The sequence below is a fragment of the Molossus molossus genome, unplaced genomic scaffold (assembly GCF_014108415.1).
Source record: "Molossus molossus isolate mMolMol1 unplaced genomic scaffold, mMolMol1.p scaffold_m16_p_6, whole genome shotgun sequence".
NCBI lineage: Eukaryota > Metazoa > Chordata > Mammalia > Chiroptera > Molossidae > Molossus > Molossus molossus.
The window spans coordinates 6,717,625-6,739,662 of NW_023425399.1; the positions used below are offsets into that span (position 1 = coordinate 6,717,625).

Here is a 22,038-nt window from a genome sequence, read left to right on the forward strand (position 1 = left end):
AAAGAAAAAAGAGTAAAAAACAATCCCCATTTATGTCTCAGAACCACTGGAGTTGGCTTTTTCTAATACTTTAACTAGAAAGGGTCAATGAGATGGAATGCCAAGTTCAGGAACAGCGACACCCAAGTGCCCATCCATGACCTCACAGACCTCTCTTCACATCTCCCTAGTTTTCCCGTTTGTGGACTCCCCTCTCAGCCGGGCTCTTCCCGCCACGACCACCAACAAGCTCAGGTCCATGTTCGTCGTCCTGGTAGCACCTGCAAACATTGAACGCATTCAGGCTGTTACCTTGGGACCGGTGCCATCTCCGGACCAGTTGCTGAGGTGAGGGAGGTGGAAACTGATGTGTCTGGGAGAGAAGCTCTCTCTGAGTCACGAGGCTGCCACCGGCCTCACCACCATCACGTTGTTTGAGAGAGTTGCTTCTGCAAAGAAAAATTAAGGCGTTAATTAGCACTTGTGTTTGTTTTTGTTCAATTTGTGGGCAAAGACTACTTACAGGTGCAAAAAATAAATCCTCTTTTGAAACCAAGAACTCATCATTCAGTATGAGTTTTGTTACATGTAAGAAGGAACCTGATAGCAAATCTATTGAGGAATGATTCCAGAAGGGTGGGGTGTGGATGTTGGACGATCAGAAACCCTACAAAGTCACTCTAATATGTAACTTGTGTGTGTACCTCACTTTCTCCATCTGTACAATGAAGAGGTTGTGACCAAGTAGAAAAACACTTTGTGCTCGTGCCCCCTTGGAGCTGCTCGAAAAATTGATGTGAGGATGTGACGCCTGGAGCCGGGGTGACAATTTTGCAGCCTTGGGTGACACACAGAAAGAGTCAGCAAGGAAGGACATGCATAGCCCGGGCTTGGCAGTTTGTACCATGCGCCTCGATATCAAAGTGAGACTCACAGGCATCTAAGCTTACTGTTGATGAGATCATTCAAATAGCCACTGTTGAAACCACAGGTAAACGTTTCTGTTCCTTGCGGCTCCAAGCATTCTTAATGGATACAGTCAGATACAACGGAGGCTCCCCAAGCAGCTTACAGCCGAAAGACGGCTGGAGAATCGGTCGTCACCAGTACCAGGAGTGTCCTGAAGAGGCAGTAGAGGGACTTCCATCAAGGGGAACCCATCGGGCAAAGAAAACGCATTTAACAACCAATCACATTTTTCTACCATGTTTGAGCATCAGATCAGGGGTTGGCAAAATTTTTCTTAAAGGACCCCACAGTAAATATTTCAGCATCGCAGGCTGTATTGGCCACTGTTACAACTACTCTACTCTGCTGTTGTAGATAAAAGAAGCCCTACACGATATGTAAATGAGTGGGCGTGGCCACGTGCCAATCAAATGTTATTTACAAAGAACAGGTAGCAAGCTGGATTAGCCCATGGGCCACAGTTCACTGAATCCTGAATGAGATCCATACATGAGTGCAATACAAACAGGCGATTAAAAATAGTTTGTAATACACTTGTTAAAATACGGTGCACTTCTGAGAATTCTGCATCACGGGTTTCCCGATGTCAAGTTGTTAAACTCACATGCTCTCTGACTAGTGATTCTGCCATCATCCTCGGGTCCTCTCACAGACGAGAGTGGAGGGGCGAGTCAGCTGGTCAGCTGCCCAGGGCACCAACGTCGAATGGGCTTAGAAACACCAGCAGTTGGGAGAACACCTCTGCCCGTCTCTGATGGGAAAATCGGCCGCTGTACAGGGAAAGAGGGAAGAGACACAGCACCACGTTGCGAGCCCTGCACTCTTTGCTGAGGACTTTGGTGACTAACACGCACGGCATTTGCACAGTCCGAGATGGCAGTCGTGGTGAGCAGAAATCCCAGAGCCCCATAAAGTGCAGTGTGCTGTGATTTACAAGGGATGTGATTTATATTGTGAATATTAAACCTTCTAATAGACCTCCCAAGAAGTGGCTTGGTTCAGAAAAGTCACAAAAGAATGCCAAAGAAAAATTAAAACTGCAGAAAACTTGGAAATATTTCGTGTTATTTTTAGAAAAAGAATATGGACTCTGTTTTGACCTATGAAAGTAAATTATAAAGTAATTCAGATTCAGAAAAGAAAAGAAAAGAAAAGAAAAGAAAAGAAAAGAAAAGAAAAGAAAAGAAACACATTCAAGGAAAAATCAGATTCGCTTTCCTCTTGCTAACTATATCTTGGACACAGTTTTTCAAAGACCCTGGATTGTTAGTCCACGTGACTCTCATTATAGTGAAGCCCGCAAACCCAACCGAGCATTGAGCCCGGAAAGTTAACAAAATGAAATGGACTGGGTCCGAGGAGAACTTGCGTCTTGTCTACAGGGGGCAACCTCTATACAAACTGCTTTATGACTGCAAGACATTCTTTTCCCTCTTAGAAAAGATCTCTAGATCTTTAGAAGAAGATGGTCATTTAACTTTTATGTAAAAAGTCCCCAATTTTATATACATTTTGTGCAAATCAAGTAAAATATATCTGTGGCTCAATCACACCTTGGACTTTAAGTCTCCTGCTCTGTTTTACACACACACACACACACACACACACACACTCACACTCGCTCACTATTCTAGACAAGAAACACACACTCTCTTAACCATTACTCTCAAGACACGCTGGACGCGGCTGAAGAAGATGGGTGTCTGCCCCCCGATGCGTCTCTCAGCCCTGCCTTCCCCAGACGAGAATTGTGGTAGGAACGGCAACCCTTCATGCATCTCGTGCTACGGATCTATTAGCGTCGCTATTTATGGAGAGGAGAGAAGAGAGTGATAATTTATACATACATTTGTTTTGGAAAAATTACACTCCTATCCTCTGATTGGCTTGAGTCCCCCAGAATATCACTTCCCCGTGATAGATAATGTGGCTGGAAGGGGAAAATGCTAAATCGTTTAAGAATTTCAAATTTTTACATTGTAGCAAAGTGTGTCATCCACGGAGCCACGCAGCTTCTTCCCCTTCCCAAAGTGTCACACAAAGGAAAGTGATCACAACAGTGGACACATGCCAAACACGTCTGCGGCATCCGCGCAGAGCGGGTCGCAATGGGAACACCACCCCTGCAGAGAACCACAGTGTTTAATCTCATTTCATCGCAACGTTGCGAGCTGATACCTTTGGTGTAGGCAGGAGACAAAGCTTATACAAAGTAGGGTAGAGACAAAGATCCTACTCAGACATTTTGAAAGGTGGGACTTCTGAGGTCCCTTAGGAAGAAAAAAACTTCTATATTTACTCATGTTTTTTTAAAAAAAATGTTATTGCTCCCGGCTAGAGTGGCTCAGTTGGCTGGGCATTGTCCTGAGAACTGAAAGATGGTTTGATTCCTGGTCAGGGCACATACCTGGGTGGAGGGTTTGATCCCCTCAGGGCACGTACAGAAGGCAACCGATTTCTCCCTCTCTCTCTTTCCTCTCTCTAAGCATGTCATAGGGTGAGGATTAAAAAAAAGTGTTATTTCATTTAGTGTAGAAAATGCTTCCAAGATGATAATGAATAAGGTGAGATGTCCAATTAATGAGCTGCTGGATGTTTCTGGAAGAGGCTTTAGGGCAATGAATACTTCAGCAGGAACGGTTGGGTGCAGTGGACCCCCGTTCTTGCTGTCTACCCGTCTTCCTCTTTCAGATAATACCACTTGGAGCTGAACACTCTGCCACGATCAGTCATGCCATTAGGGTGATACTGACCCTTTCCCTAGCTTTGGGGGGTGGACCCCGGCTGGCAGAAGCCAGTAACCCTGCGCTATGTCGTTTCTATGGCTGCCATGATTTGACTCATGGCAGAAACCCAGTCAGCATCAACGAAACCAGTGGAGGAAATTCCTAGGGCTTCTGGGGAAAAAAGGTCTCTTTGCTTCTTGAGAGACATTCCTTCTGTGGTCTGTGTGGTGTGAAGATAAGAAGATTCAAATGACTTTTTTACTAGGACAACAGAAGACCATGGAACTGCCCAGGGGACCCATGTGAGGCCTGAAGAAGTAACGGGTGCTCTGGGAGGCCGAGAGGAACGTGGAGAGGAATAAACTTCCCCCTCGATGACACTGGATCAAACCGTACCTGAAGTCGGTCCTGTCCCTGGCCTTTTCAGTGGTGTAGGTTTATATATTCGATTATCTTCAAGCCAGTTTGAGTTGGCGTTCTTGTTACTCTCGACAGAAAGATTTCTGACTCACCACTTGGTTTTGTCAAGGTGACGATGACCTATTAATATCCCTTCAATGTTTTATATGGGAAAAATGGGGCCATATTGTGGGTCTCTGCTTCACTGTTTTGTTTAGCATGTTGTTTTCAACTGGAATGACTACCTCCGTTTTTTTTTTTTTTAAATCCTTACCTGAGGATGTGTTTTTCTTTAAGTTGATACCTTTGGTTTAGGCAGGAGACAAAGATTTTGGAGAGAGGGAGAAAGGGGAGAGAGAGAAAGAAACACTGATGCGAGAGACACATTGACCAGTCGCCTCCTTTCACGTGCCCCAACCAGGGATCGAACCCTACACCTGGGTTATGTGACTTACTGGAAATTGCACCTGAGATCTTTTGGTGTATGGGACGATGCTCCAACCCACTGAGGTACACTGCCCAGGTTGGAATGAGTACCTTCTTAAATCCTTTTCTTCCTAGTCTCCTTGTCCACACTTGACAACACAGTTCAAACGCAACCTTCCCTGTGAATTCATCACTGAGAAGCGTTAGAAACACTTGCGTTTCAGATCAGCTGCGGCTGCCCGAGTAGAGGTTCAAAGCACGTGTGTTACATCAGGCAGACATAATTTTGAAACCCAGCTCTATAATTTACTAGCTACATGACTTTGGACCATTTACCTAAACTCTCGAAGACACTTTTCCCAACCTGTAAAAATACTGTTAATAATAGCTGCTTGTCTCAGACAACTTTTGTGAAGATAAAGTGAGCTCGGTCCTGCACGGTACTTATCGCGATGCTTGACCCAGACTCCATCCTGGGCAGGGACTCTGTCTAGAGAAATCGCCCAATAAATCTGATCTGCAGTTATGCGCCCAGTAAATACGTAAAAACTCATAAATAGAGGTTGAATGAATACATAAGTAAATTAAAATATGATTTGATGAAAGAAATGAACGGAAGCTAGAAGCGGAGAGGCAAGGCCACAGGCGGAGGGAGGGCGAGGCCAGGGGACGAGGGGGACGGGACAGGGGACACTTTGCTGCATGGGAGTGCCCTCCCGTGATCTGTGTCCCCGTCAGCGAGAACGTTCGGCGATGCCGCTCCCCTCACACGCCCATTACTGCGGGTCATCTGTCCGGAGGCTTTGACGGGCAGCTTGACGGGCAGCCGCACAGCAGGACACGTGGCCACAGTCAGTCTAGTCGGTTAAGCTCTGAGCTCAGCTCACCATGTCCTCCGGGCCTGTCACTCGGTGCCCAGACGGAATTCCGTAGAGATGGCTTAGTTCCTTCCCGTGGCTCCCCATAGGCTCTGAGAGAAGGTTCAAGAAGACCCTGAGACCCCAAAGACCACTAAGACTAAACAGGGTAATGTGGGTGTTCACTGAGGTCCCCCAGTCCTGAAGGAGCCGCCTCGTGGTCTCCCCAGCTGCCCTGACAGCTGTGCCCCTCAGCCTGGCTTTGCTGGTGCCGAGCCCCACCAAGGCTGTGCTCAAGGTCACGGAGCGAGGGAGGGCACTGGGGACTCTAACCCAGGCAGCCCAGACCCGGGCCTCTGCCCCACAGGGCTTTCGACCGCATTGTGCTCGACCTCCCGTCAAGTCCTAGGGCCCCGGAAGCCACCAACACGCTGTCCCTTTGCTTCCTCCGAGTCCACAGAAATGAAACCTAGGGAAGTGAGTGTTTCCAAGTAAAATCCTGCAAACGGTAGACATATTACAGACACTTTGAGATGATTGTAAGAGCTTATTTTTATAGATTTCTTTGAAAAAGTGTTGTTTTTTTTTTTAATGTTCCTTTCTTATTTTTTCTTTATTGATTTTAGAGAGAGAGGAAGGGAGAGGGAGAGAGAGAGAAACATTGATGAGAAAGAACATCGATTGGCCGCCTCCTGCATGCCCCCCACTGGGGACCAGGCCCATAACCTGGGCATGTGCCCTGACCGGGAATCAAACGGGTGACCTCTCGGTGCAGGGGTCAATGCTCAACCACCGAGCCACACAGGCCGGGCCATCCTTTTCTTATTTCATTGATCCTTAATAGCCAGTGGATAACACATGGACTCCTGTCTGGACATGAACGTCCAAGGACCACATAGCATCCTTGGTGCTAAGCATCTGAACTGCCGACCTGGCTCTCACAGCCGAGTTCAGCCAGGCTGGCTTTAGCTGGGATTCTGCTTTCAGACGTGCTGTCATGTCAAGCTGGCCAAGGACTATGCGACGTGCAGGGTCGCAGCCGCCCTCCCCCACCTCACAGAACATAGAGGAGGGACTTGGAGCTGAGAAACAATAACTTCATAACATGCACATCGGCGACTCACAGAAGCCCTCCCAGCGTTGGGAATGGGCTGCAATCCACAGGGGTGGGTCCTCAGCCGGTGTCTGTGTCGTGCATATTTGTCCTTGACTGGACTGAGCAAGAACACCTGACTCAAGTCAGCCAGTCGACTCTGTCTCCCGGGAACCAGTGCATTTTTGCTACAGACCCCGGATCGCGTATTGCCTGGCGCACCCCTATTCCACCAAACGGGTTAAGCGCAGAGGAAACCTTCTTTAGTGATCACAGTGTAGAGTAAAGGAGGTGAGCAGAAAGGGATGGAGGGGAAAGGAGAAGGAATATCTGGATGACTTTCTAGTTGCCGAGTCTAGTCTCTCTCTGAGGGTCGGCTGTATCTCAGACTGTGTTCCTGAGCTTCCTCTCCCCTTATAAAACAACAACTGGACACCCTGACAGCTATATACATTGCTTTCTCCTAGTTACACCTCAAATGTAATGGGGCACCCTGTATTGTGGCTGGCACCCCACTCACATGAGGTGGTGAGGGTGGCTGCCAGCACTCCCAGCCTACCTGTTACTAATGCAGCACGGAGAAGGGGCTTATTTCATAAGGTCCCAGGGTTTGCCCCACTGGAATCATTTGGATCATATGCACATCTGTGAACCCAGCACTGTGGCTTGGAAAAGGGTCAGAGCTTCCCTCCATTTGATGGGTCGGGCTTGGCCGGTGGCATACAATGACAGTGTGGCACAATATGTTTGACCGTGGAAAAATCACAAGGACTGATCAACGGTTGGAATAGAACACAGAAATAACGTCAGTTCTGGCTGCTCACTGAGCATGTGCAAAGGGGACTCGAACGAGCTCCTTTCAGATCTCGCTCATTGTGGAACTGAAGGAACAAAATAAGCTGACAAACGAAACAGATCCAGAGAGACGGAGGTAGGCAACAGACTGCTGAAGCTCAGAGGGAAGGGGGGGGCCAGGGAGAGATAAACCAAAGAACTCGTATGCATCTATGCACAGCCCGTGGACACAGTGACCAGTGTGGTGCAGGTCGTGGGGCAGGGAGCGGGGAAGAGGGTGTCAACGGGGAAAAAAGGAGGGACATCTGTAATACTTTCCACAATAAAGATAAATTAAAAGATAAAAGAAATGAAAGAGCTCCTTTAATTTCTCCAGACAGTCCTGGGTGAACTCTGGATGCTAAACCTCCTCCCCATTCAGGGCTCTGTCCCTGCAGCCACCGCCCTTCTGATAGGCTGGGGAAATCAATTAGCACCAATAGGGGCTCCCCACCCCGCTTTTCTCCCATACAAAATGGGCAGGTAAAAAGGAAATGCTTGTCAAAACAAACCGCTGTTTGGCTTTCTCCATCGATGGGACAATTTCCGCGAAAGTGTCAATCACTTTGTTGCAAAATAGCCCCTCCAACACACAATCCACATCTCCCGATGACACCGGCCTGTCACTCACTCGCTCAATCAAAGCCAAATTTCACGCCAAGCGAAGACCAGTTTGTCAATCACGGTGCCTGCCACACACCCACCAGACAGCAATAACTCCTTGCTCTCAAATGCACTGGGTCGGGTTAAACTTTTTGTCTCTCCCAATCGAGTTCCTTTTAGGACTGACTGGTAGCTTAGCAACTAATAAGTTATTTTCTGCGGCAACTGGCCTGAATTTCATAGCTTTCTTGACCACTGCCATTTGTTAGAAAATTGTTTCCCCTCAAGTGGCTAAACAGCAGATGCAACATTTAATACTGAATTGTTCTGTTATTTCTAATTATAAGCACTGTCCTACTGTTTAAAAGTAAACACAGGGTCTGTGATCAAGTAGACAGCATTTTAAATAGTTACGGAATGCCTTGGAATTTTCAAATGCTCCGTTATTGATCCCACTAAATATTGGGAAAGATAAGATAAACACCCAGTAGTTATTAGGTTGCAAATTAATTCACAAGCACCTGCCACAACATCGTACATGGAAAGAAACGCGAGTTCTCGTGCCGAAGGAACTTAGTCGGGGGAGAATTGGCAACACGTTCTGAATCCACTTGGAAAGAATCAACAGAGCAAATGTGAGAGAGGGATGAGGCTGTAACAATGATCTCACGAAGGTTACGCAGCGGAGTCACGACTGGTCTAGGGGCCTGGCCATCACTCCGGGGCTGAGCTTCTCATTGCCCTTCCCAGCCCGGAGGAACCCTCCGCTGCATGTGGATTACGTGGGACGTGACGCCCCGCCTCCCGTTAGGGGAGCTGAAGGGTTAGACCTAACCCCGCCCACAAGACTGGCTGGCCAGTGGGCAGGGGCTGCCCCTCAGCGCTCCATCCGGAGCTGCGAGGACACCCCAGCTGCTTCACCGTGTCCAGGGGCGTGGGTCTCAGCCAAAGGCATTGGTGGTGTCGGCCTGCGTGGGTCATTCCTGGGACAAGGAGAACGTGAGGATTCTTGCCTTTCTGGCTGGTTCTGAGTTGCCATGATTCTAACAGGGCCTCCAGCCACTTAGTAATTTCGGGTCTCCCTGATAAACCTCAAATCAGTTTTTTAAAAGAATCTAAGACACTGCAAATTGGTTCTAGGAGTCATGTAGAACCCTGAACTTCGTAGCCGACCCAGGAGTGAGTGACTTGAGAAGCTGCCCCGGGGAACGAGGACTTGAAGGGACTCCGCACAGGTGGAGAGCATCGCCCCACGCTGGCCCGCTGAGAGAGAGGAGCACAGAAGGCCCAGTGCGCCAAAAACAAAGTTTAAATCGATAAAGAAAAGGCTTTCTCTTCCTCCTCACTCTGTCTTCAGAGAAGTCACACAGTGACCCGGGAGCAACAGCGTTTGATAAAAGGGCTGAAGGAATGAACCAGTGGATGGCCACGCAAGGGAGCGATGCCTGGACAAACCTGGCCACGCCGGAGACCCCCGAGGTGGTTGGTAAGAAAGGAGACTCGAACACCGGCGGGGGGAGTCATTGAAGAGGACCTGAAAATTAACAGCAACTCTTTCTGATTTTTGTATCCGTTTTCGGCATATTATAACGTAGCGCGGTCACCACGATGCATCAGATGCTGAGATTTGCGAAGACAGGGTGCGCGTCTCATCCATCAGAGGGCGAGGCTTGTGGTCTTGTCCCGTGGGGGGCAGTCTCAATCTGGAAGTTTCTTTATCCTAAAAGGAGCTGGCTATCAAGTTCCCTTTGACTCCCTTAGGAGAAGCAACTGAGCAGAGAGAGAAGGTGCTTGGGGAGAGGGAGTCGGTGAGGACGCTCTGGCGGGCAGACAGGCGCTCTTTGTGTTAGAAGGAGCTGCTGGTAGGCACTTGGCCAGGGGATGCCCACTCCTTTAGCTGCCCGGCTGTCCTGGACTTTAATCTAAGGTGTGTCCTTTGCGCAACCGCAGTGAGGGATTCCCTGACATTCACAATTGTTCTGATAGTTCGGTGCAGACAACTCCACACAGGAGCAGGGCGCCTGGAGAACGGAGAATTTAAGCCAAACAACAGAGATAATGCCCAGAAATGGGTCAAACACGGGACAGTGGTTTGACCCATTTCTTAGTGGGGAGGGATTAGACATTAATATTAGCACCCACTCTGTGTTGTTTGTGGTGCAGCCAACTTTTAGTGCATCGATTAATGTACACGAATTAGGCTTCCCATGCACCCCCCCCCCCATTACATCCTGCGGACAGCTTGTCAAGGTAGGTATGGAATGGGGGTATTGATCAGAGGAGGGCATCAGTCGTTTTGGAGGAGGCATTGGGTCTTATTAGTTAAAGGAGAGTAACTGAGGTCGCTAGGGCCTTCTGGAGAGAAAGACAAAACAAGACGGAGAAACTACAAGATTTACACTCCAGCGATTGCAAAACCGTTTGGGCCCAGGAGAAAGTGTGACTGAACGGAGCCCAGAGTTCAACTAAGGCTGCACTTTCTTGTTCCCCATCCAACACCATTGCCACATCCCTGTGCTAATGACATCCCAACAAGAAGAAGAAAACCCCACATTTACCAATGAGGGGAGCAGTAATGAGAGACAGAGCCTCACATGATCTGGTTAGCGCCTCATTGGGCAAAGGTCCACAGGTGTTTGGCAAAGGGCTGTGCAAGAGAGAGGGATAGCATCACAAAGAAAACCATTTTCCTTTTGGAAGCTTGCAGGCTGTGTGCTCAGGAAGGACTGCTCTCCCGTCGACTCTAATTCAAGTCCGCGTTGGTCATAACATCACATTGCACGGTCTGTTCTTCCTGTTGGCACCACGGACTGCAGCCCAGGAGTTGGCCACATCGGACGTGCCCTCCCTTGGCGCTCTTGGACAGGTCTGCCTGGATTTGGAGCAATCAATGGAGTTCACTGCCTAAATCTCTCTTCCCAGGGAAGGTAGCTGGGGTGGAGGAAGAACTCAGGAAACGGGAGAGCTAAGAGTGGATGTCATCACTAATCTCACTTTGCAGAGGAGGAAACTAAGGCTCGGAGAGGTTTATCCCCAATAATACAGAGCCAGGGAGCAGCGGAGCCCGGACCGGACACCCTGGCAAGGTCTTTTCCATCGCAGTGGACACAAAAGACTGCCCGTTGTTCCCAGTACACATTCTTCCCCACCCTCCGGGGTGTGTGTGTGTGGGGGGGCAGTGGATGCCCAGATTTCAGTGGAGCACAGCGTTGCCCAGCTGGAGACGAATGGCCACATTTCCTGGTTACTTGGTTTTGCCACGTGACTGAACTCTCGTCCAAGGGCTGTGAGAGCAGAGGGGACATGGACTGTTCTCAGCCTATGTCCCCCGAAAGTATTGGGTGGGGTGTCCCCTGGCCTCTTCCTCCTTTCCCTGTGGCTGCAGATGGAGACAGTGGCAAGGCAGAGATGAACTCCACGTGTTGAGTGTGGGGAGAACTGCACTGCTGTTTTGTAACGTCTCTAAGGTGCTGGGTCTCTTTGTTGTAGCAGTGGAAGCAATGACATCCTGACTTACACGGGACATGCTGCCTCCCCAAGGATCTTACCACTTCCTTATGAGGAACTGCAGGTTCCTACCACAGCTCGCTTAATACTTTTTATGGTTCCCTATACATGAACATGCATGTATTAAATATAGTACCATGTAGGTGAAGAGTTTAGACATCCCTATGTAATTTTGATTTTATGCTCGACTAATTCTGCCTGTTGTCTTTATGAAGACTTGAGTTAAAGATTCATTCAGAAATAGTCAATGCTTCGTCTCTGTCCTGGGTAGACCTATAGGTCAGGGGTCAGCAAAGGACACCTGGAAACAGGGGTGGGAAAAGCCAACGGTCAGCAAGGATGGCCTCTCGGCGCCCCTTCACCCCATTCCTCCCGCAGGCTTCATCTTCGCACAGGGTTTCTCAACTGCTGCACCGCTGATTTGTGGAGCCGGATAAGTGCTTGCTGTTGGGGTGTGGGGCTGTCCTGTCCCCTGTAGGACGGTAAGCAGGAGTCTCGGCCTCGCGATGCTGGTAGCGCCCCCAGATGTGACCACCAAAATCATCTCCAGACACTGCCAGATGACCACTGGGGGGCAAGAGCGCCCCTGGTTGGAAACACGGGCCCGGCGCCTTCGCCTCTGTCGGAAGTCGTGTGTCGCTGCCTCCAAGCGCCATGGCCGTGTGGCGCCGTCCACACAGGCGGCCTGCAGCCAGCTCAGAGCTGCGCCTCGGAAGCCGGGGGACCCAGGGCCCTGCAGGCTCCCGGTAAGTGGTCGGGTGACCGGGGACGAAAGGCTGGGACATTTCTTCTGACTGGAAAGCCAGGAGAACGTTGCTTTGCTGGGTGACCTAGAAAAATTCCTCGATGCCCTCGCTTCACGTGAAATGTGACCCTCTGGGTGCACATTCCCGCAGTCGGACGTGTGGAACGACCCTTTGGAGGACGAGCCAATACTGCCCCACTCCTGGGCTCTCAGGAAAGAGGCCCGAGTCCCCAGGTCCCCCCTGAGGTCTGGCCGAACGCGAGGCGCCGGGTGAGCGCGGCCGGGCCGCAGATCCGTCTCCCCCGCTTCCCTGCACGGGGCCTTAGAAAAATTATTTTTTGAAAAATGACCGAAAGCTTTTCCTAAAATCCTCAGGAATGACACCTGAGGGGAGCATCCGAAAGACTTCACATTCATTAACCAGACCTTCTTGTTGGGTTATGTTCCCTGAAACACATTGGACAGTTAATGAAGTAGAGAAGATAGCAGGCGGAGAAAAAATAAAACTCCAGCGGAGTCCGGTGCTGGAACAGGGCGGCAGAAAGGCAGCGCCCTGGGGAGGCGCTGGTCGGTGAGCGCCCCGCACGGTGCGGGTTTTATGGCCGGGGACCCCGCCTCTGATCCGCGCAGCTGCCGGGAACCCCGCCTGGCGCTCTGCTCAGATCCCAAGACCAGACAGGAGTCAGGCGGCCTCCATCAGGCGCTGGCGGGGGCCAGCGCAGCAGGGGTGCCGGGCTGACTGGCAGAGAGGTGCCACGCTGACAGAGAAGAGAAAGAGAAAGGCAAGACATGCTGGAAAATATTTGGACTGCTTCAGACACCTTCCCCATCTCGGCCGGAGTACCGCCGAGCGGACCTTTGCTGAACCGGCAGCAGGTGGAGCAGGTTTGCAGGCGGTCCAGGGGGTCGGCACTGGCTGTCTCTGCAAAGGCTCCTTTTAAATGACCTCCTGGGACACCATCCACTTCGACCTCCTTCCCCTCCGCCCATGCGCTCTGTGGAGCTTCAGAAAAGGTGGGGGGCGAGGCGGGAAGCAGGGTGGCACCCCGGAGCACACCTAGGCAGTAGCCAAAAGTCTGATTTGGGCAATTCAGCTCCGGCCAGCCCTCCTGAAGTCGGGCAAACCTGTTTTCTTCCCTGTGATGTATCACTTAGAAACACCAACTGCACGGATTTCTTATGTTCTCACAAAAAAGGGAAGGAAACAGCTGGTAAATGTTTCACAGATGGCAAAGCTCTTGGCATCTCTCTCAAGAGAGGGCCACCCATGCAGATGGCTCATTATTTTAACATTTGGATTTTCATCTTATTAAAACATCTTTTTTTTTTCCCCTCTCTCTCTCTCTCTCCTGGTTTTATTTAGCATCATAAATTCTCTTACACTTTAGCAAGCGACTAAGTGATCTGAGGACGTGCGCGCGGAGGAACATCCTTCGGCTACGGCATAGATTGGTCACATCATTATTCCCGGCTTTGATCTCGACGTGATGGGTTGCAATCTGATTAAAAATTCCAATGAAACGGAAAGCTCCGCGAAGTGAATTTATCAAGCAAAAGTCCATATAGTAGCTGAATTATTCAGCAGAATGATAAACCGAGCGAAATGGGGGAAATAGTTTTATTCGGTGCATAAAATCCCGCCCGCTATGTAATATGCAGACATAAAAATAGACAAACCCACAGGGGGAGTCGCTTCACAAACACACCCTTTCTACATATGTAGGGAGGCTTCTGCACCAGGCACTACAACAGCCAAAATGGAAACCGAGCCAGCTCTTGGCAGAGCAGGGAGGCGAGGGCCAGCGTTCGGAAGGGTGGCGCTCTGCCCACTCAGACTTCAGCAAGACCGAGCCTGCGCCCTGCGCCTGAGGAGCTGCTTGCAGGTGCAGTGGAGGGATGGCCGGGCGCCAAGCACCGTGAGCTCTCGCGGCCCGAACGGTGTCGGGGAAGCAGGCCTCGGTGCTCTCCAGACATTGCTCCCGAGCACCGGGCAAAGTTGTGGTCGCCTCAGCATCCCTGACTATTGTGCTGGGGTGTGGGAACTCTGGGAGCTGCAAATGCAAGAGACAAAGCAATGTAATAAGACCCGACCGATCCACTTAATGCGGTGAGATGCTGGCCTAGATACAGGCTGGGTCGCTGCGCTCTCGCAAATGGGTCTTGTGGAGCCAGGGCCGCGCCGCCGCACCGTAAATGTTTATTAGCAGCGGTACCCAGTGCAGGCTATGGGTCCGTGGAGCTCAGAGCTGCCTCACTTTGGGGGTCAAGCGTAACTCCCCGAAATGCTGAGAAAATGTTAATAGTTGCCAACACCAAGAATGTGTCGGGTGAGAGTGTACCTAGGTATCACAAATGGAGGCTCGGTGCAGCGACTTGAATCACCTCTGGCACCTCTAACCTACAGATTAGCGGGCCTAATGCATCCTGTAGCTGCTGCTGGCTTCGGCCTCCGAGGGGAAGGCAGCTAGGACTTGCACAGAGGGTAGTTCCACACAGAAGGAGCAGGGAGAGCGATGCTGATCAGGCATGTCCAGAGAGCTACGTGCTGCGGAGAAACGCGAGAGAGAAAGGTTTTCAGCTTATTTCTCCCTAAAAGGATGGTTTCCGGGGGTGGCCTGTTGCTTCATGGTTTGCGACGGCTCTAGCATGAATTGCAGTCCTTTGGGTAGAGCCTTCAGTGGGTCAGCATTACCCTCATTTTCAGGTATAACACCCCCACTGATGGTCCTCAAGGAGGGGGCCCCTGAGCAGCGGCATCAGCATCCCCTCGACCCCACCCAGACCTCCCACATCGGAAACTCGGGGGGTGAGGCTTGGCAGCCTGTGGTAACGAGCCCTCCGGGAGAGTCTGACACGCACTCCGGTTTGAGAACCACTGCTCGAAGGCGTGATAGTTAGTCACTCCACAAGTGCCCAAGAATCTTTTTGGTGACAGACATCAAGTATGAAACCTGTACAATTGTGGCAGCAGAATACATTTGTCTATTTAACTGCATGCAAAACGCTTGTCAAGAAGGCTTCCGGGGGATCTTTTTGCAAAGGCTTCCTCTCTCCCCATCTCTTTGGAGGCTGGATGTGCCTTCAATCCAAGCTCCGAAGTTATAAGCCGTTTAAAAGGCACCCCGCCCCCGCCCTTCCCACCTAACGCTGGCAAATAAGACAGGGCACACCGCGCCTGGATTCCTGAGGCTCGCCGGAGAGACCGACAGATTGCATTACGTTTGTCACAGGGTCTAAAACTCCGCGTGGGGGAAATAATCCCACTTAGTAAAAACATCTCACTGTCCCTTTGAGTCGGAATGGAGAGGCACAAAAAGTATTGTTCCTGGGGAAATTACAAGGCATTGAGTGTGTGTTTTTGAAAGTGTGATGACTGTTCACCCATCTCTGGTTTTAGGTGGCTGAAATCCCCCCCAGCCAAACTCCACAGGGATTGGAATACCTGGAAAATGGCATAGGCATCAAAGGAGAAATGAATTTCCCGTGGCGCCGATGAGCGACTGAACATCGCTCCCATCTGAGCACACCTCTTTCCCCTCGTGCACGTTGAAAACCATTTGAATAATGCACGTGCCTCCGTTTGCATTGTGTGCTCTGAAAGCCATTTAATGAAGGCAGACAGGCCCGTAGGATGGTGCATTCTTTGACGAATGCAGACACTCCTGGAAAAACCTCTCCCCGACCTGGGAGGCAGGGTTTACCGAGGGAGGGAAGCTCGAATGCTGTGACAATGTCTTGTGTCACTGCGTCACATCGGACGGAAGTGACCTGGGGTGAAGCGCAATCTGTTCTCGGCACACCTGATTCTATGCAAAGCACATCCTGAAAAGCTGCAAGTCGATCACATTTTAGCAAATCAAACCGTCTTCCCATTGATGGCCATTAGAGTATCGAAGTTGTTTTATCTCCTTCTGATTGATCATCGGTTAGCAGGGTCTTCCAGCTCTAACCTTGCTGTTAAGCAGGTGAAGATCCATAAACTAACACCTCGGTGGAGAGGCACTTCTTGAATAGTTAGGAAAGTCACGGGCACTTTTGTACAGGAATATCCGCATCTCTACCTGATCTAGGTATGTTGTTTCAATAAAGGGAGGTCAATATGTCCAGTAAGACTGGTTCCTTGCATGCAATTTCCTTTACATAAAAGGGTATTTGGGGAAAGGGGCATTTTACATGTCCTTTTCCTTGGTCATTGGCATGAAGTGGTGGTGGAGAGTCAGTGTAACAGTGTGGGCCCTGGACTCAGTCCTGCTCGGCCACTTTGCAGCCATGTAGCTGGTCCTCCCTGACCCTCAGTCTCTTCCTTGCTAACATGAGTCAAGTGCTTTGGTCTGTCCCACATCAGTGCAGTGAGGAGTAATGCACTGCCTACATGGTCACCTCAATGCTGGGCACACGGCGAATCCTGAATGAACAGCAGCTGGTGCTAATATTTCCGTGACAAGACAAAGCCATGGGAATCATGCTCGTGACAACCAGGAAAAGTGTCTATAAGAGCCCATCTGGAAAACTGTGGGAACAATTCGACACCAGTGCGGTATTAAAAAGATGCTGTTGGTTAGACCTCCAAAGAGAGTGCTCAGTGGAGCAAGAACAGCATCGAGCTAAGTGACGAAATGCGTGGTTATGGCGACCTCCAGGGTGAACCCCATCTCCAGACCCAGCCCCCGACGCATCCTCACCAGCTGTGCTTCCTCCCCTCACTTCTCACCGGACTTCACCTCCTTCTCTGCTGCGTAATCCGCACGGCCTCTGTGTCTGTCTGTCTGTCTGTCTGTCTGTCTGTGTCCGTCCTCCTCCACTTTCTCTAGTCTGCGGCTTCCTCTGTCCACCCTTCCCTCAGTTCTGATTCACAGGGTATTCCGAACCTGGCTGTCAGAGATCCGGGGCGTGGGCGGTGGGGCACGGGGCTGGAAACACGCTCCGACATGTGGATCTATCTTGCCCTTGACAGAGTTGCAAACACAGAGCCCACGCTCTGGTGCAAATAGCTCTCAGGATAGCGGTGATCTCTGGGGCAGGGCGGGGTGAGAAGGGATGGGAAGCGGAATTTCATTTGAATCTGAAATGTTTCATTTCTTTCAAAAATTAAAATGATATCTGAAGAAAAGATGACAACGTGATAACGTTCATTATATTTGGGAAGTGGCTATACACATTGGCGCCTTATTTTCTGTACACTTGAAATAGTTCAGATCTAAAGATTCAAATAATTAAATCAAAAAGTTGAAGGGAGTGGTGACTGGGAAATCACTTTGCTAGAGTCAAATCCTCCCGGCCGGTGTGGCTCAGTGGTTGTGCGTTGACCCCTGCACTACGAGGTCCTGGTTCGATTCCCGGGCAGGGCACATGCTCAGGTTGTGGGCCCATCCCTGGTGGGGGGCCTGCAGGAGGCGGCTGATCTATGTTCTCTCTCATCGATGTTTCTGTCTCTCTCTCCCTCCCCATTCCTCTCGCTCTAAAATCAATAAAGAACAAATCCACTTGCCCAGGAGAACCCCAACCTTGAACGGCACCTGAATTATCTGGAACCCTTGTGAAAAACACAGATGTCGGATGCCACCCTGGAATTTCTCCTTCGGTACATTGGGGCGGGGCCCGGGAACCTGCATTTCCCAATGCGATCCCAAGTCATGCTGATGCCGCTGGTTGGGGGACCCCGTTTAAAAGTCGCTGACGTACGTGGCGAACTCCTTTTGCCGCATTCCTGGGACCTAGCCCGACTGCTGACACGCGGGACAGTGAATGACAGGCTGTGCCTGTGAGTTACCCCGCGGGCTGTCGTGTATGGGAAAAAGGGGGACAGTGTGCACTTTATGCCCTTCGGTGAGTCGAAAGAACAGGACAAGTGAGTTCAATGGAGAGAACTGAGGTTCCTGGGACGCGAGATTAGGGGGAGGTAAGGGGTGGGTGGCTGCAGGCCGGTGACCGAGCGGAAGCCCGGAGGAAGCCCTCTGACTCCTGCCATCAGCTTGTGCTGCAGCATCAGAAGCCTCTCTCTTCCCACCCAGCGCCGCCCCACCGCCGCCGCAGCCACCTCGGCCTCCCTCCAGCCGAGGGCGACAGGGTCCTGACGCTCCCAGGGCCTCCGCACGTGGTGCTGTCTTTGCCTCGTTTACTCCCATTGACCCCTTATTCCTCACCTGGGTGGGGTTTCCTCCAGAAAGCCCCCCTTCTCCTCCTGCACTGAGTCAGGGACGCCAGCCGCGCAGTCCGAGGCTCGGCGTTGTTCCTTCCTAGCCCTCCAGAGTTGGCGACCGTGCCACCTGTTTTAGTGATTACCGTCCGCCTCCCCCCTTTGACGCCACGCTGAACGGGGGCTGCGACCTCTCTGTTGTATCCCTCTGCTGTAATTTTTAAATCATTGCCCACACCCTGTGCTCAGTGAACACCTGGCCTTTACAAAGTCTAATATATTTCCTATTGAGATATAATTGACACGTAACATTGTATCGGTTTTAGACGTACACGATAGTTTGATATATGTAGGCATTACAAAACGACTACAGTAAGTTTAGTTAACACCCGTCACCTCCCATAGTTACAATTTTTTTTTTTTCTTGTGATGAGAACCTTTAAGATCCGCTCTCTTAATAAATACTTTTGAATGGACATGTGAGAAGTGACCATGGGCTCCTTGGCCCCATCCCACCTCCAATGTCATGACATGAGCGAAGTCACCGCGGACCGGCACTGCGTGTATGTCTGTATCTTCCCCTTCTGGTCCAGCCCCAATTCTGCAATGTGCTAGCATCATCTGAAGCGCCCTCTCCCGTTTAGGTTTCTCTGATGTGTTACGTCTGTGTCCCCCAGCTTCAGAGGCAGAGGATGGAAGGAGGGAGGAGGGGGCCCCCAGGGGAAAGGGGAAGCAGTCATGGCACCGTGAGTAAGTAGCTCAGAAAGAGGCAACAGGGGGAAGGTCCCCCGGGAAATCTCCACCGCAAGGAGCAAGGCTGACCCTAGCGCATCAGTAAGACCCGAGTGACGCTCTCAGCCTGCAAGGGGCTCGGGGTGGTGTCTTGTCACAATGCCGGGTCGCTCGGCTTCCTTCTGAAAGGCGCCTGAGCACCGAGGAGGCACTTTTCGGGGGTCGCGGGATTCGGACGGTTGGATCGCAGCTGTCACCTTGAAGCCCACCTGGTGGGGGTGGTTGTTTTTAATCCCTGCCCAGCTTGTGAGTTACTGTTTCTGCTTGCTTTAGGGATAGCCATTCTCCCCTTGTGTATTTCAGGGATAGCCATTCTCCCCTTGTGTGTTTCAGGGATAGCCATTCTCCCCTTGTGTATTTCAGGGATAGCCATTCTCCCCTTGTGTATTTCAGGGATAGCCATTCTCCCCTTGTGTGTTTCAGGGATAGCCATTCTCCCCTTGTGTATTTCAGGGATAGCCATTCTCCCCTTGTGTGTTTCAGGGATAGCCATTCTCTCCTTGTGTGTTTCAGGGATAGCCATTCTCTCCTTGTGTATTTCAGGGATAGCCATTCTCCCCTTGTGTGTTTCAGGGATAGCCATTCTCTCCTTGTGTGTTTCAGGGATAGCCATTCTCCCCTTGTGTGTTTCCGGTGGACTGGGCTGCCTCTTCACGTGCCCCTCCGGTGTTTCCTCTGCCCGAGGAAACTCACGCGCGTTCCTGTCGAACATCTAGAGACCATCCGAAGTAGAAAGTAAAAGGGCTCTGTTAGTCACCTCGCCGGGTAACCCGTCTCCCCCATCCCGTTCATTCTACAGTGTTAACGCAGCAAGTTCCTCTCCCGCCTCCTCCTCATCACTGTTACTGTTTTTCTAAGAAATACCGCGATCACACGCACTTGTTCCAGAATGAACCCTTTTTCTCTCCACTCTCTCATTCCCCATTGAGTCATTTCCTCTCCGTAACCTCGCTCCTGTTAACAGGGACCAGGTAGTCCACGCCGGGCGGTGCCGGACAGCACGCGTGCCTCTCCCGCACGCCGCGTGACAGTTTTCAAGTATTTCACTTCACTGTGATGTGACGATGAACGTCTTTGAATGCACAGCTCCGTCCACCCGACAGACCCGCCCGCCGCCTCCTCCCCCCTCTGGAAGGAAACCAGAGGCAGAGCAGCCGCACCCACAGCCCCGGGAAATCCTTCGCTCGCTCATCTCCGCTGCGCTCTGGATACGAAAGCTCAAGGATCATGCCCTCGTCCATTGGCCCTTTCACCAAACACTGAGTTTGCTTCCAAGAAGTGCCAGGATCATTCCAAACACCGGGTGAAAGACACAAAGGGGTCTCTGCCCACGGCTGCATGTTTCATTGGGGGAAATCAGAAAACGGACGACGACGAACAGAATTTAAGCGCTGACCAGATGACGCCCCCCTTGGGAAGTGAAGGGGGACAGCCTGGCGAGGGAGAGCCTGAGGGGCCACGGGAGGGGCGGGTGTGTTGTTAGAGGAGCCACTGAAGGGAGCTGAGCAGTGGCAGAAGGTGACGTCCGTGCTGGAAATGACCACTCTGCCGCTGGGGCGGAATCGCCGCGTGGACGGGAGGCCCGAGTGCAGCTGGTGCGCGGTCCCGGGGAGGGCGCCTCCGAGGCCGGCGGGGAACGCAGTGGTGCGCAGAGCCAGGCCGCACGGCTCTGAGCCCCAGAAATAAACATCTCCTGGGCTCTGAGGGTCGGTCAGTGGCGATCCCTGACCCATTCAACCAGCCAGGTAAAAGAGACCCGGAAGATCAAGACAAAGGCCACATCAAACAGCCCAAACCAACCAGAAACCAGCCTGAAGAGAATGGGACCCTCCAGGCAGCTGAGTCATTAAGGGTCAAAGTACCAAAGGGAGCTGGGAGCCGGCTGTTGACTTAGCCGAGGTCTCCGACCTTCGCAGGCCTTTCATCTCCGGGCAGCGGAGACCCAGGAGGTCGGCCCCACCCGTTCCACATGCCTCCGTGGGCTTAAGAAACAAGGCAGGACTTCACAGGGAGCCCGGCCTCTCCGAGCAGAGGCAGGAAATAATATTCGTAAATCTGAGATCGCTCTGCTTCCTGGTCAGGCAGCAGGTCGGCGTTAGGGTTAACCTCTTCAAAAGTCCCCCTGGGCACCCCCTTGCTGCTGTCAGCGTGGCCTCTGGCATCTGGGCTTCGTGGGCGCAGCTCGCTGGCGCTCACACCCGGGACCCAGCGCCTGGGGCTGCGGAGGGATGGCGGGGGAGAGCAGATGTGCGAGGACTGCCACGTCGAAGGGCAAGTTCATGACTCAGCATCCACCTCTGCACTTCCAGCTGCAGAAACAGTCTCAGAGATGCACCGGGCCCTTGTGCCGCGGTGCCCGAGGAACCTCTCTGAGTGCATCTTCCCAGCCTTGCATGCGACACCATATCAAGGCGCACGTACCCATGTGCGTGAATGTAGGCTTGCGCTTAGGAAAGTCCAGAGGCCCATGTGTTTGGTGGTGGCATCGGGGAGAAGGCACTCCGTAAGCTACCTTACACAAGGGTGCACTGGGTGGAATCCTGTGGACTGTCCGTTCTGTAGGTACAAAATGACTCAAGGCTGGCGATGATACATGGTTAATCCTAGAAAGGTCGACGTTTCGAAGAGGCAGGATAGTCAGGTTGCTACAGTCATGTTCTCCAAAACCATCTCTGCTCCTTCCCATCTGCTTAAAAATCACATCACACCACATGCCCAGGTTCTGGGCCCGATCCCCAGTGGGGGGCATGCAGGAGGCAGCCGATCTATGTTCTCTCTCATCGATGTTTCTCTCTCTCTCCCTCTCCCTTTCTCTCTCTCCAAAAAATAAAAAGTCACGTCTCATCTCTGTGCCTCAGTTTCTTTGTTTGAATAATGGGGACAATGGCAGTACTTATCAGTGTGCTGCTGCGTGAATTCAATGAGCTGCATGTAACCCGCGGCAGTACGACCCTTCAATAAATGGTAGCTGT

At 51.4% G+C, this 22,038-nt stretch overlaps 1 non-coding gene across 1 annotated transcript; it reads left to right on the forward strand.

Moving 5' to 3' along the window:
* The first annotated feature begins 455 nt into the window (after window positions 1–455).
* LOC118619483 lies at window positions 456–582 on the forward strand. The gene has a single exon (XR_004957252.1). It is a non-coding gene; the product is annotated as a small nucleolar RNA SNORA40 (small nucleolar RNA).
* The last annotated feature ends 21,456 nt before the right edge of the window (window positions 583–22,038 follow it).